The sequence below is a fragment of the Apis mellifera genome, linkage group LG14 (genome assembly GCF_003254395.2).
Source record: "Apis mellifera strain DH4 linkage group LG14, Amel_HAv3.1, whole genome shotgun sequence".
In the NCBI taxonomy this organism is placed as follows: Eukaryota; Metazoa; Arthropoda; class Insecta; order Hymenoptera; family Apidae; genus Apis; species Apis mellifera.
The window spans coordinates 5,881,237-5,898,088 of NC_037651.1; the positions used below are offsets into that span (position 1 = coordinate 5,881,237).

A 16,852-nucleotide genomic window follows, 5' to 3' on the forward strand; every position below is an offset into this window, starting at 1 on the left:
CGTTTCGTTGTCTTCGGCTCGGCATATAATAGGAAATAATAATAATTGACACGAAATCTCCTCGACGATGAATTATTTATTACAATATCGTAATTTGTTCATCAATTTTTTGGAAAGTTTGATTCCACTGTTTGAAAAAATATATGTATAATTTTTAAGAGAGATTGGAAGTGAAAAGATAATAATCGTTCTCGATATATTTCTCGAACGATTACAATTTTCCATTTGTCGAAATTTTTGTCGAACGGGTTACTCAAAAAAGGGTTTACTCGGTTACGAGGGATGAGTAAAATGAAACTTTCCGATTTCGCGTCTCGAAAAATATCATAAAGCTTTTTTTCTCTCTCATCGCGTCAAGGATTAATCCACCTTTGCTTTATGGTAAATAAAACATGGAAACATTTTATCTCTTAATCTTCCTCCAACTTAATTACTTGTTACGGTACTTCGTGCCTCGCCTCGTTCGATGAACAAAGTCGCGAAGATTTCCTCCTCTCATAATGGCCGCTTTGGAACAGTGCAGAAACAAGATTTTAATTTGTTTATTGAACAATTTACAGAGAGTAACTCGTAACTTATATAAATCCATTCTTAATGCGATTAGCTTCTTTCCCGACTAAAAATATTCAATTTGTTAATCGAATCTCGTTTAAAATACGTTGTTATTATTCTAGATTTTTCTTCTTCCCGGCACAATGCTCTTCTAGAATTTTAAAAATCGTAATCTCTAATGCAAATTTTTTTCTTTCTTCTTCAAACCGAAAAATTCAAAATTCTCTTCTTCATTCCGTCTTCTTTTAACCCGAAATTTTTGTAATAATTGCGCGAATCACCTTTGAATCTCTATTGCGCGCCGTCGTGCATAAAATTGACAAAATTACAACCTACGATATTATATAGACTCCTTTAAAAAAAAAAAAAAAAAAAAAAGAAAAACTGGGAGATATAAGAGGAAAAAATGAGACGAGTATGGAAACTTTTCTCACGTTTTGCCCAATGAACATAAAAAGATCGTGGGATGACTTTTTTTACTTTCCGCCTCATCTTATAGTGGCCCTCGAGGTGATAAGGGAGGGGTTGTAATCAAGTGATTTTTACGAGTAGCTGTTACAAGGCTCGGCGATATTTGCGGTTCAGGGTGAACTTGGGACTGCATCATCGGCCTTGGTGAGGGGAAAAGAAAAAAAAAAAAAAATGGAGGAAACGGCGAGAAAAATGGGTATTGCGTACCCCTTCGATAAATAAGCTGACTAATTTCATGAATCGCGCGCTTAAACTTTTCTTCCAACCGTTATTTTCCATTAAAAAATACTGGTACCTGATATTTTTTAAAAAAAAAATTGTTCAACCCTGTAATTGCGATTGAATAATTTAAATAACACATATAATAGAAATTTTTTTAATTCTATTCAAAATGAAAAGATTAAATTCATTCGAACGAACGAGCTACAAGACTCGATATTTTTGCCCTTTTGGAAAAAAGGAAAAAATAATTCTCTCTCGTCAATTTATATGAATAGAAATGAAAATTTTCACATATCTAATCTGATAAAGATTAAATTCCCGATAAGCATCGAACGAAACCTTTCCTTTGTTTTAAAAAAAAAAAAAATGATCGATGCAATACACGCGATAATTGTCGACAAGTAATAGATAGTAATGTTTATTATATCAAACCGATTATCGTTATGCCTGGAGCGTAATAATGAAAACTTTATGATGAATTTAATCCTGAAGTAACTAATTTTACATATTAATGATAACCGCGTTATGGCGAAGCTGTTGCATAATTATATTTGACGTTCTGTATGAATATTAAATGTATTCAGTTTAAATAGTTATAATTAATCATATGCAACGTACCGTTAGGAAAATAAACTGTAACGCGAAAATGCTGGGAGCATTGAAATGCAGAGATCCTTAAAACGTTCCCTCCTAAATTTCTGTTATTATATATCACGTTATGAATTATTATTTATCGTGTGATCGCGCGATGTTACAAAGCTACGTCGATAAATTTATTATTTTAAATGTTGCACACGTTTAACATGGTTGATTTTCAATTACCAGTATCTAATTTTTTACATCAAAATATTAAAAATATAATTAAAGAAAATTGTAGAAAATTCGAACCATGTTCGAATCGAGTTGAATAATTTTATTTATCTGTATTTTAAAATATATATACAGAACACAGAAAATTTAGAATTGAATATAAAGATTGTTTCGTTTAAAAAAATTGTATAAATAATATATATATTCGATACATAACCCTGTCATAGCTAATGGACGAATTAAACTACGTACTACGTGTTCGAGATACGTGTCGATAATCGTTACTTAAACACCGACGACGCTACTTCTCCATAAACGATTCCGTCTGAACGTGCAACACGCCCCCAAAATCTTGCACAGTGCGAATTTATGTACGTCAAGCACGGTCCAAAACCGTTCTGCATTACGTTTTACGACCCTGTCAGTCGTAAAATGCAGTTTAGGCGTCCGATCTATTCCGTTTTCGGTTTAGTACACGAGTTACACGAGCATCTAGTAGATCGAGACCGAGTTTGATCAGACCGAAGATAGTTCAAATAACCCTATACGCTACTTAGTTATAAATATCCTGTTCTATCTTATATGAATATGTGTCAAAAAATATTTCGTAGATCGTGCAATACTTTTTTTCTTTTTAACTTTTAAATAATCTGCTGTTTTTAAACCGCGCAAATTATCACTTCGCGTACAATCTAACTTTGATAATCTGGAGATTTTTTTTCAATATAGATTTCCATCGCGAAGAGAAATTAAAATTTTTGTTATTAAAATGATACACGATGCTTGTCCACTTTGTTTTAAATTTATTGCGAGAAATAATAATTAAATTATTATCATTATATATTATATCTTCTATGATGTATATCCGTTATTAATTTCGTTGAAATTGAACAAATACATATATATATATTTTTCTTAATTTTTAATCGAAACAAAGCAGGGAAATGTTTGTTGAAACGTTTCGAAAAATTTAAATTTCGTAATTCTGTCGATGAATCGGGAGGAAGAAGGCGAAGAAACGGTTTCAAACCGAAAAGATACCCCGCCGGTCCACGCGTTGCTCGAAAGAAATCCGAGCATCCATAAGATAAATTCAACGTTTGCATAACAGGATAATTCGATTTTAACGTAAGCACCGGAAAGGGGGAAAAAAGCATAAAGATAGAGGAATAGAGTGCGGAGGGAAGAAGGATGAGAAAGAATGCACGTTCAAAATCCCGATTTACGTATTCCGGGGACATAGCCTCTAAAGTGTCCCACGCTCAGGGAACCGCAACCATCCGACGACGATTCATACGTCTTTCCCGAGAATGGAAAAGGTAAAGAGGAGACTGGAGACTCTCCAAACGCATTCTGAATTCAGTGAATAGCGCGCAACCCCTACCCCTACTACGATCGCGAGAAGGGATACTTTCGGACCTTGCAGCCAGATTTTTACAAGTTGCCAACTTCCTATTCCCGGTTGCTAGGGAATTTTTCCCGCGATAAGCCCCGTCGGTAATTCGATCAACGCGAACTTTTACCAACCGATCTTTCGACTCGTCCATTTTCTGGGAATTTTCGTTTCGTTACTTGACAATTATCCACCGATGATTAATTGGAAATTGGAAAAGTTGTAATCGGATTTCTGATTTGAATCTCTCGCCGTTTTTTCTCGGAATAAGACAGATTAGAACGTAATATTCGATTAATAACAGATATGAAAATGATTAAATTGAGTAATATTATATACGTAAAAATTGAACACAGAGATTTTATATTAAGATCGTTCAAAGACACGACCTCCATTATTGCGCGTAAAATGACATATCTTCTTTCGAGATCATCTTTATCGGCTCGATTGTCAATTGATAACCGATAAACAGAATTTTCAAACGATTCATAGATAAGATGATAAATTTGACAAGAAAGAAAAGAGAGAAGAAAAAGAAAAAACATTCGTCCAAAGATCAAAGATATTTTAAAAGCTGTTTCGTTCGAGAACTGGAGAGATATCAAAATAAAGAGCGCAGAAGAGCGAATTTGCAATTTGCAGTTCATCGTTTTCTCCCAGCCTCGAAGATTTACGATGCAATATAGGGGCTCTCCGGGTTGGATCAGATCACGCGAAATGGATTCGCCGGGGCGTACTTTGTCTTTCGTTCTCACTTTCTCACAATTCATGATAGGCCAACACACATACCGACAATGGATTTACGATACATTCGGATGAGGGCACCATCTCTTCCTCCTCCTCTTCCCCTATATATATATATATAAAAATCGTCCCGCTGAAATATCGTCGCGGGATGGACGATACCCTTTTATTTAATTCACTTGGGCCGGCGATCCTCGGTAATCCGAGAAAAACAAACAAACTTCTAAATACACCGGGGCGAATTCTTGGAGACAAAAGACATGGTTGCGTAACGCGGAGACGGTTAAAAGGGAGCCGGCCACCCATTCGCCGGACGAAACGGATATCCTTCGCCCTATTCAATGTTCCACGCCATTCTTATGCCCGGTATTATTACGAAAGAACGGTCCACTTGGTAGGAGGAAAAAAGGGAAAACTTGGAGAGGAAAGGAAAATAGCGGAAAAATTGAATATTTTTTCTAGTTTTTTTCTAATTTTCCTTTATCGAATAATACGGAAATCTTGCGATCTCTCCTTTCGCGAATACTTCGATTCCGTTGATACGATAATATGATATGATGATAATACAATACATTTTTTAATTACAAGAAATTCGAGGAAATCCATTTATACGTTTTCTCAAAAAAAAAATTGCAAAAACATAAGGAAACGAAATCACAAGGAACTTTACAAAACGATATGGAAAACAAGACTGTACTCGAGCCGACGATCGTCAAAACAACGTGGATGGATCAAAAAGAAAGAAAGAAGCGGGGAAACAAGAAACGGAATAGAACAAAAAAGAAAAAGAAAGAGAAGAAGAAGAAGAAGAGGAAGGTGGAGGAGGTGGGGATGTGACCGTCTCCATAACTGTACGGTCCACTCGACTAACGTAAGTATATTGTCAATCAATCCACGGTATAAAAGCAATCTGAGGTTCGGTCGGCGGGGTGGCGAGATCCCGTGGGGCGTGGATCGGGCCGACCGAGGCAAGGATCCAAGGGAACCGAGAGAAAGGAGAGTGGCCCCCGGTAAGGAGAAGGGGCTGCGGAACGAAAGAAGAGGGTAGAGTGCAAACAATCCCCTCTCGGTTGCGGAGGAGAGAGAGAGAAGGAGGGAGAAGGAGGGAGGGAAGGGGAGAAGAAAGTTGGATAGAGAAGGAGAAATTCCTTTTTACTCTCTGCCCACTCGAAGGGCTCTGGCCAACGACCAGGGGTGAAACGAAACTCCTCCACCATATACTTATACCAGGTGTACACTTGTGTACGTGGGATACGTGTAAGTACGCGTGATCGAGGAGATACGTACAGGGTGTCTCTGAGAAGAGGGAATATATGGAGAATGAAATATTTTTCCCCCTCCTCCTAATTATCTTACGATGAATTTTAATTAATTTGATCGATGATAAAGTCGATGGATGGGACGAGGAGTAGGGGAAAAATTCGTTTGATGAATTTTCCTGATGCTTGCGAGCAGATTTCAGGAGATCGAAGAAGGTGTAGGTGAAGTTCGAGGTGAAAATTCAGACGCAGTTTTATTCGTTTACTGTAAAGACACCCTGTATAACGAAGCCAGCGTGACCAAGCGGATACGGTAGGACGTGTCTGGAAACGTCACCGGAAGAGCTGGGACGTAACGTCCTCGAGAAGGTGGCGTATCCCGTTCACAGGGAGTGGTAGGAAAATATATCGGTTCGACGGTGGAGACAATGACACCGATAAAGGGACGATCTTCGGATTCGGACGGATACTTTTTCGCGATTCGTTTGGATTGATCGACGATTGGAAAGGAAAATATCACAGAAAAATCATATTATAACGCTATTGACTTTAACGTACGCTCGAATTTTAATTATCATTGAAAATTTTCTCTATTTCCTCATTACGATACAAATGAAAAAGAAGTATCGAAGTTTGAAGAAACATATTCAACAAATTCTTCGAAAGATAATATTTCTTCGATATTCTTACAAAATCGTGAGATACGTGAGATACGATCGAGACGAGTTAATCCAATCGATCAAGGGTTGGAAAGGGTTTGATGAAACAATTCGTCGGAGAGTAAGATCTAAATCCATCTAACCCGGGCGAGGGAGGGAGGGAAATAAAGGTGGCGACGATATACCAGGAGAAATAACTCCTATCCGGGATAACGTAGATGACTCGGGCCATGCACCAGCAAATAAGGTTACACGTCCCTTATAACCCGGGACGGGAAGTTGTCCCCGGCGAGGGGCGGCGAGGCTTTGGAGTAGCGGAAAATGAAATAATATCGGCGCAAACACACGGGACCGGGCAACGCCAAAAAGGCCGTGGATAAATACGTAAGAGAGTTTACGGGTGTAACGGGTGGGAAAAAAGGACGGAGGAGAGGAGAGATATGGAGGGAGGAGGAGGAGAGGAATGGAATACGCGTGCAACGGGTGTACAACGTCGTGGGATCGTAACCACGTGGCAAAGCTCTCTCTCTCTCTCTCTCTATCTTTGGATACCGCAGATTTTTCGACGTTCAGATGGACAGCAAATCTGGATAATGTATTTACAGAATCTTACGTGGACCTCCTCCTCTTACCAACCCGCGTTAAAAATTTCATCCTCCTTCTTCCTCCACGCGAGAGGATGGATCCTTTCTATTCTCGCGTTTCGAATCTTGGAGGATGGATTTTCTCCTCTTCCTCTCTTCGATAAGTTGTGTTTAAACAGCGAAACGAGTGGGAGGATGATCCCACGGATCGATCCTCCCTCCAGTGAAAATGAAATTTATAACCGTGTAGCAAATTTTCTAAGTTCTTACTGGTAAGTTGCATTTTATTATTCTTATTATTATTAAAGATAAATTGCTCTAAATAAAATGGCAAATAATAAGAGAATTATTTATACATGATTCGAATTCCAAATCTGAAACAAATGACAAAGGGGAATCGTAGGATAAAAGGAATCGTAATGATATAAAAAAAAAGTCGAAGCCTCCATCCACGTCTACTCTGGCTGAATCGTTAAAAATACTCGAGGAAATCCGTTGAGTGGTATGGAATGATCTCTTTCGAGAGATGTCAAGGGTGTAAAGGATCCCCCAAGGTAAAGATCATTAATCATGCGATACCACCTGTGAACCACCTCTCGAGGCGAGTACTCGAGACAAGTTTCGAAAAAAAAAGAGAGAGAGAGAGAGAGAAAGAAAAGTGGAGTGATACGAGAGCAGGCAGCCAAAGCTCGTATTCGGTTATTGTACGGATGCCAAGGTTTATCCTGCCTTTAATGCGTCCCACTGCATTATACCGGTTATATACAAGGCCCCTGGTGTAATAATACGGAATAGAAACCGTGAAAATTCTTGATTATTCCACGGGAGTCTGGCGGATTACCGTAGACTATGGCGTTGAATGTTACATCATGCTTTCGGAGAAAAAATGGCCACGATGGCACCACGATGACCGTGGAATTCTATTCTCCAAGAGTGTTAAAGGGAGAGAGAGAGAGAGAAAAAAAGAAATTTTAAAACTTTTAAAAAAATTACATTTCTCCTTTTTTTTTTCGTATTTTTCCTCTTGTTGATAAATATATCGAAGATTGTTGTGTTATACTTTTTCGAGAATATTGGAAATTTTATCGACTCTTGTTTCGAACCAAAGATTGCTTTCTTCTCGAATTCGATTATAAGAAAAAAGAGAATTTCTATATAATTTTGCAGGAGGAAAAAAAAAATACCAATTTTGAAAAATTACATCAAGAAGAAAATGGAGAATAGTATTTAAAAAAAGAAAGAAAGAATCAATTCAAGTTTAAATGGACGAATAAACTTTCTATATAAACTCGTTATGATAACTCGAGCGTTCGATCCACTCGATCCATCGAGTGTAATTAACAAGAGGGAAGGAGGGAAGGTGATGGTGGTGGTAAGTCGAGCGAGGGCAGAGTTTAAATCGGCATTAAAATTGATCAGATCGAAATGGACATTAGGAACTCGACTCGAGGAGCATCTATCCACGCAAGTCACGAAACTGGAAACTTTGTCTAAAACGCGGAGATGGTAATCAACCGTCCCAAAGGATGATATCGATTGGCAAGGAAACGAGGGATTCCCTTACGCATTTACGAACTCGTGACGGTCGCTGAGCAGATTCGGGTGGACCGATGATACCCGTGATCCGATAACCGTGCGGTATATCGTTAATATTTCATCGCGCCACGTCCAGAAACTTTGCGGTCACGCGTCCACTTCAACCGACCGGGATCGAACCGACCACCCTTTCCACTCACGGGCTACGATCAAATGTGTAACTTGCTCTATATCTCTAATTGCCAATTATACTTACAACTATCCGCACACATTTCTCGATTCTTCACTTTTTTCTTCGCTTTGATTCGCTCGAAACCATACGTCTGCTTCTGATTAAAGTAATTTTCACGTAAGTGTTATGATTTACTCAAAAGCGTGCGTGTGTGCGAAAGATTTTGATCGAAGAGATTAATTTTTCTGGTGAATCGTAATGAATTTCTTTATAATAAGATTAAATAAATTAAATTAATAACTTATTATTAAAAACTCTATATTATAAAGCATAACTTTTAGAAGAATATAATTAAAATATTTGGAAAATAGTAATTAATGGTTCATCGATGATGAGCCAACATCGAAAATCATTTGAAAATTTGAAAAATGTAATAAAAATCTCACTCTACTCGTGTCTCGTTCTATTCGATTAATATAAACTTTGAAAAGTTGAGTAAAAATTTCATTGTTCGAAAAAAGAAAGAAAGGAGGAGGTTAAAAACGGACGTTAAAAACGATCGTTTCTAGTGTTAATATCTAAACCAGATGGTATGAGAGGCTGATTTTCCGTTTTATTGTAGGTGTAAAAAAGCTTTCGCGGCCAGGTCGATTGCGAGTTGATCGTTTTCCATAGGTCGGCTTTTACATCGCCGAATAAAGGTTAAAATTGCTTATTTCCCTGGAACGATGGCAATAGAACCATAAAACGCGGTCCTTCCAGGCATCATAGTGACCACTTGGAAGGGTGTGGCTGAATTAGAGTTTAAGAGATCGCCTAGGCTATTGGCAAGCTGCTCGTGCAAACCGCCAATGGACTCGATTCGGCTGAGTTTCCATGTCCTCCCGAACCTATTGTAAATACTTGCCAACGATTTTGATCGAATTCTCGCCCACACTTGAAATCGATTCGCGAAATCTCGTTTTCGAATACTCCTCCTCCTCCTACTACTACGTGTTTTTTTTTCTTTTTTCTTTTTCCTTTTTTTTTTTTTTTTAATTTCTCAACGCGGAACAAACATTTCAAAGGGGATTTTCAATTTATTAAATGTCACTTGTGTATCGTTCTATTCGATGTGAAATTGAAAACATTGGAAAGAAAGGGAGAGGGAGAGGGAGAGGGAGAATATTACAATTTCATTTTTCAATTTCAACTAATATTATTAGAGCTGGTTAAAGAGGAGGGAAGAAAAAAAATGAATGCAAAAAGAAAAAAAGAGAGAGAGAGAGATGCGCAAGATAAGTATAACACAAGACAGCCTTTTTAACTCCCTTTTCATGGTAGACTTGTTTTCTAAGTGCACTGAAAAAAAAGCCAATCGTTAGGTGGTATATGGAATGACACGAACGGTGCATTACGCTCCACCACTGGAATTTCTCTCGTCATTAGATGACTTTTATCGCGTGACGTATAAAATCGATATAACAACACCCTCTCTCTGTGCCTTTTTGTGAGCAGGGTAAAAACCACTTCTTCAACAACAACGTTTATAATTGTCGGCTGGTAATATACAACACGACGGATCATACAATATTTATCCAATGAATAATCTTTATTTATTTATTTATTTATTTATTTATTCATTTATTCATAGGCTATATACATACGTTTAAGCAGCGATAATAATTTAAATTTAATATTCAAATTTAAAAATCGCATTTACGCGATCTTTAAATTATTAAAATAAGTCGAGTAAATTATTAACTTGATAAAAATTAATTATCGCTTTATTAATTTGTCTTTCAGAAAATAATAATAATAATAATTTTCTTGAATCATAATCAACGATCATATCAACGAGAATATCGACGAGATTCTCGAAATGAAAGTTAAAGTATTTTACGAAAAAAAAGAAAAAACACCATGCATCGCCAGGGAAGAAAAAATCGTTAGATAAGCTATTTTCACGGAAGGGGGAAGAGAGAAGAGAAAGAGAGAAAGAGAGAGAGAAAGCAAAGTCGACAACAGCTTTCGTTGCGACGCGATACCACTCCACTAATTAGACATTAGCGCAACAAACAACCCCAAGGTACCGTGTACCTTGCTTCCACCCTGTCAACCACCTCCAGAAACCGCCCCAATCCCCCTGACGGAATGCTCAAGTTACAAATTAACTTGCAGAGATCATCCGTTTCCACCTCGACGCCCACCGACGCCTATTCGGATCTCCCGGAGTTCGCTCCGCTGGAAATTCAAACACAGACGAAAAAAAGAGGAGCGCTGCTACGATCCTGCTATCCACTTCACTCTCTTAACGTATTTTAAATCTGCGTCGCACGAAACTCCTACGAAACAGACTAAATCCGAGCCCTAAAATTCATCTTCTTCTTTTTTCTTTTTCTTTGCATAAAGTTTATTAGAAAATAGTTTTTACAAAAGTGAGTGATACGTGTTTTTTCTCTTTATTTGTTATTTTATTCTTACTTGATTTTTTTACACTATATTTTTATTAATAGCTTTAAAGTGTACATACACTTATAATTCTTTGTGTAAAATTTAACTAGCTATGAAAATCGTGGAAACGATGATACTTTTGAGAGTTGAAATATGTATAATCAAAGGATCATATGTATATTTTATTTTTTATGGATAGTATAAAAGTTCGAGATTTAAGAAATTATAGAATTATCAAAATGCACGAATTTCCAAATCCAAGAATTTTCCTACAATTTTTCTATTATACTATAACGCGATGCTTTGTACCGATCGATTTTCAAACTTAATTGTCTTTTCTTTTTTTTTTTTTTTTTTTTTTTTTACGATCAGAAGATCACAAATAAATTGAAGCTTAAAAGAATTCGATCAAAGCTTGACAAACTTTCGATTCATCTAAATCGGAAAGCATCTTTGCTTTTCCGTGTTTATTTTAAAAAAGAAAAAAGAAAAAGAAACTCGTAATTAGAAGCCCATTAGCACGAGGAAGCGCACAACTGGAATACCTGGAATCGAGCCAATTAATTACAAGTCGGCTTACAAATTACAAGACTTCTCAAGGATTTTCACGGTTCAAGACCGCGAAGAAGGAAGAACAACCTTACAGATATATATATATATATATATATATATTTGATTTCGCTTGGTCGCCTAATTTCTCCACTATTTTCCTTCTTCCTCTCGCTGGCTAGACAAGATACACGTCCGACAAATGACGAGGCATCGAGGCGTATCGATCGACTGTGCGAGAAATCGGGAAAGTAACAAGGAGTTTATCGATATACCGTGGCTAACAACCATATCCATCCCCATGGAAACGCCACTCGCGAGATATCTTGCATGAATCTCATGGTGTTAAGGCAAGGATGGAGAGAGGGTGGAGAGAGAGAGCCGTAAGAAATTCGAGAAAGAATGGGTATGGGTCGAAGGTTACCAATTATCAGAGAAATCACGGCTGGTCGCGTTTAAGACGTGAAACGGCGTGTCGCGCGTTTCTCTTCCTAACGGGGGCTTCGTTAAGGGCAGCTTCTTCGAATAAATGAAAAAAAAAGAGGAAGAGGAAGAGGAAGAAGAAACGTGTCGTCATCGACTTTTCTCGATAGATATTATTTTTCTCTCTCTCTTTTTCACGAAATAAAGATAAATTTAATCGTTACGTAGCGTTACTTATTGTACCCGTTAAAACCTTGTGAAATCTATTCTCGTAATTAGCCGTTATGTAAAATTCTCCCAGCTACGTGGCATTGAAAATAGTTCTTCCTCGCGAGAGGAAATCGCGCGAATATCACTCCAGAATATATTTCGACGACGAAAATATATTCTTGTTATATTGGAAGAGAAATTTATATTTTTATCCCAATATAAAAAGATTTTAAGTAAAATCGAATATCGCGTTAACGTAAAATAATTCGATCCTTGGAGGGTTAAAGCTTGGAATTGCATCCGTTATATTTTATCAGCTTTCAGGGATCGACAAGAGTCCCAAGAGGTACAGAAATAAAATTAGAAAAGAAAAGAAACGAAAAAAAGGAAACAATATCGATATAAAATCGATATTACGGAAGAGAAGAAAAAAGGGAAAAAAGATTTTTGCCTGTTCGCCAAAATCCGAAACAAGGAACAACAGAATCCTTCACAGAGTAAGGAACATGAGAGTTCGACCCAAAGAAGGGTGACACAAAAATTAAAGGACAACCGACTTCTCACAATCGAAGCCAAGCCTTCAGACCTCTCTCCCCTCTCTCTCTCTCTCTCTCTGGATGCCCTGGACATCCGAGCCAAGCCTTTGCCCTCCTCTTTGGTTGCTGCCTTAAAAGGAGCCGAGAGGAACGCGAGGGGGATGAAATTGAAAAGGAGAAGGCGAAGGAGAAGAGAGAAAGGAGAGAGAACCCCGATGCTCTCCTTACTTCCACCGATCTTCTCCTCCTTCCCCGCAATCACCTCCTCGTAATTAACCTCCATTACGCCAGTTTTCTGTTACCCCCACCCTGCTATCCCCAACCCCCTCCCTCCCTCGAGCGGAAGAGGGATAGAGTTGCCTGTTTCCCGGGAAGCCGGTAAGGTATCGGTTATAGTTTATTATTCTTCTAATGGAAAAGCACCCCAGACATCTTCCTCCTCGACAACCGCTGCCACTCTTCATCCCCTCCTCCCCTCCCCCACGTTCATCTTCCTCCTCGATGTCTATGTAATCGTCTTACGCTTGCCGAGCAAGCTCCTAATTATCGCGAGCTCCGCCTCGAGATACATTTCCATTTCGGGATATCCAACCATCGCGGTATAGTGAGCATCGCGGATTTTCGGGGAGAGGAGGAGGAGAGGATAGGGGTGAACTCAAAGGTGAACGAGATAATTAGGATTGTAACGAATAATTGGAAGGCGAGGGCCGCCACCACGTTTTCGTTTCTCTTCCGTAAGTAAGCTTTAAAGCCTCGAAGAACGAATCTTTCGAATTCCGGTTAGGTGACGCCTCTACTCGCAATTTGGCCGCTAATTATTCGGCTAAGCGTTCACACTTACGAGACGAGCGAATTTTGAGAAAACATTTTTCGTCGAGATCTTGGTTTCGGTTAGGGGATGAAGAAGTTTGGTGTTATTTTCTTGTTCATTTTCTTTTTCCTTTTAAGGGAGTCTGATGATTTAACAGGAACGACGGAGCTTGTGAAGAGACGTTGAAATTTTAATCAATTTATACTAAAATTATAACACATCTATTATTCGTACAATTCTTTTCTTAATAAAAACGCAAAAGTCAAAAAACCTAATTATCCAAGCATAATCGTCGCACAAAGTGTTACAAAACTTAACAACCTCAAGTATCCAGAATTAAGAAACACAAGTATTTAGCATTTCTCTCAAAAAAAGAAGAAGAAGAAGAAAACATCTAATTCCAACGATAATACGAAACAAATACAAAATTCACTCTCTGCCTCCACTAAAAAAAAAAAATATACAAAAAAGACTTGATCTCAAAATCGAAGAATCCAGAAGCAGGAGAGGAGGAGGGGATCTTGGAAGCGGTTCCCGGTATCGGTATTTACACGTTAAAGAGTGTCTGGTCGTGGAGTGTGGGAGGCGGCGGGAAGCGCGGCGCCATTACTATGCAAATAGATTCGGAGTGACACGACGAGAATGGGCCATACCCGGGTGCACCTAACTGGCGCCCGTCAGGACACCATTTAATAGTGTAGTTTCGCCGTGCACACGCCGCCGCCGCACTCGGCCAACCGAGCGCCAACCAACCCCCTCGCGCCACCCTCGCCACACCACCGAACCCTATATATATATATATATATATATATATATATATATACACACACACACATACGCGCACACCAGCATAGCCTCGATACAGGTAATGAAATTGTCCATGCATGAACCGACACACCGGGATGGGCGAACGTTTGTTCTGCGATCGGGCGAATACGTCGTTGCGTGCCTTTTGCGCGGCGAGCCAGATTCCCGAGGATTTGCCGGGAATTTCAGGTACACAAATGAGTGCCTATACCGGGCACGTGTACACGAACTCGAGCCGGAAACGCGATCCTCCGACGTCACGGTTTCGAAAACCCGGAATGGGGATGATGATACCGGATAGCAACAAACGTGGACGAGGGAGAGAGAGAGAGAGAGAGAGAGAGAGGGTGGCTGGGACACGTAGCACGTAGCACGGAGAATCCCAAAGGATGGGTGGAAATAGACGTGATAAAAATATAAACGAGACGATGAGAGAGGAATCGCGAAACTCCTCCTCGGTTAGATTTTCACCGAGGATTCCACACCTATTAGAGCTTCCGCCTTCCCGCTAATGGATAATTTCCGTTTCCGTTAAATTCTTCCTTCCTCCGATCTTTCTTTCCCTTTCTTTTGTTTATTCGGCCACCAGCGCCGATTTCGCACGGTGAAGATGGGTTGGTAATGTTTAAAGACGGACACCTGTCTATGTGCGTGTGCGTGGATCTTTGGAGAAGAAAGGGAAAGGGAGAATGAATACGGTTGAACGACAGATCCGAGGGAGGCAGAGGATATGTTTGCTCTGCCTTCGAGAAAAGCGGCACACTCTTGAGGTAACTCTATGGAGATCTAATTGGGGATTACTTAACAAGGGAACGGAGGAAAATGGCAGAAATCTCGTCCCTTATCGCGATATCAATTTTGAATCCCGCAAATTTTTATCTTATTCCAGGAAACTGGAGTGGCCAATGGAGTGGTGGCGCACGTGTCTAATTCTCCTCCCCGTTCCGAATCCCGTTAAATTTATAACAATTTGTCGCAAATTGCGCGCAGGGGGTATATATACGTATTTCGTCGTGTATATCGTCATTATTTTCATTATTTACGCGTGTGTTCGAACGGATCCCGATTCCGTGCGCGCGACGCGGAAATAAAATTGATAAAAATATACAGAAAGGTGATGAGATAGAATGGGATCAACGGGCGACAACACAAACATCGCGAGAACTTTTGTACGGGGGCTAGCTAGGTTTTCCAGCTTGTTTGCGCGCGCGTATTGTATTATCCCGCCGGTTTGTTTTTCTCTTTGTTTGGCCACGTGCGATTTTTAATATAATGAATCCTTGCGCGAGCGGCCTGTACAAATACGAACGTACGATTTTAAACATTACACACGGCCGTGACGTATCAAAAAAAAAAAAAAAAAAAAAAAAGGAAAAAAAAGGAAAAAAAAGAGGGATGGGGAAAAAAAAGAACGTAACGCGTGAACGCGTTAGTTTTATAAAGCGGGGATAATACGTGGCTGCGCGATCGATTCCCCGCGATCGATCCGAATTTTGATACGGTTCATTCTCGATTAACGAGAAATCGCTAATAGAAATAGAATAATTTGAAAAAAAAAAAAAACGTATAACATAATTGGTAATTTCCTATATTGGATAACTTTTATTTTTTTCCCGTTTTTTCGAGAATAACATTTTGATTTATTTAGATTAATCGATTCTCTAATTTCATTATTATTCGTTAAATAAATCTTCCAATCGGACGTAAAACAGAATTAATAATCAACGAGCTCTGATCGATCAATTACTACCAAACATTCTTATTCAACATTAAAACTAAAAAAAAAAAGAGAGAAGAAATTCTATTCTCATCTATCCGCGCCACAATTTCTCCCCAAAAAACTGACTTCCGATACGACGGTTCTACGTCTTACGAACGACTCGCGTACGTCTTCGCGGACGTGCATGAAAATGTATCCAACGCGATGAACATTTATGGGCTCGCGAATGCCATTTTGAATCACGCATACCATGAATAAACAGGAATTTCATTTTGACGATGCGTCGTAAAACTTGGCTCCGCGCAGCCATGGCCGTATTTTCCAAAACTTCTCCGCCAAGCCCCCCCCCCCCCCCCCGATGCTTTTAATGACACGCGCGCGAAATTAAATAGAGGGAGGAGGAGGAGGAGGGGGGAGGAGCGCGGCTGTCCGATACGCGGATTGCCACATCCGTTTCCACGAATACTCTTCTACTCTTCGCCGCGTCGATACTTTAATCACGATATCCGGAGGGAGGAGAAGAGAGGGAAAGCTTGTCAAATGAGATATTTATCGGCGAACGTATTCCACTTATTTAGGATTAATTAAACGTTAAAGAGATATCCCTGCATGGTGGCCGAAAATCCAATGAAATTTCTCTCCAGAATCGAGCTGATTTCCGTTCCAATCGTTCGCGTGCATAAGAGCATCGTTTTATCATATTCCATGTCTACTCTTTTATTCGTATTCCGAGCAGACGAGTTGAATACAGTTGGTCGCAAAAGTGTTCCGCGGTGAAGTTTTCTTGCGAGGAAATTTTTTTTAATTTTTAATTCGAAGAAGAAGAGGACTGTTTGACGTTTCTGCCAAAGTTAATTTTGTAAGAAAAATTGTACACGCGAGTTGTATACAATTCTAATAAAGAAATTTGTAAATAATTTTGGAAATTTCTTCCGCATTTGTTCAAAAATTAATTACACAA

At 39.1% G+C, this 16,852-nt stretch overlaps 1 protein-coding gene across 3 annotated transcripts in view; it reads right to left on the bottom strand.

Annotated features, from left to right (window-relative positions):
- LOC551846 (membralin) overlaps nt 1-16,852 on the bottom strand; it is a 78,871-nt gene that overhangs the window by 13,555 nt on the left and 48,464 nt on the right. The window lies entirely within an intron of this gene.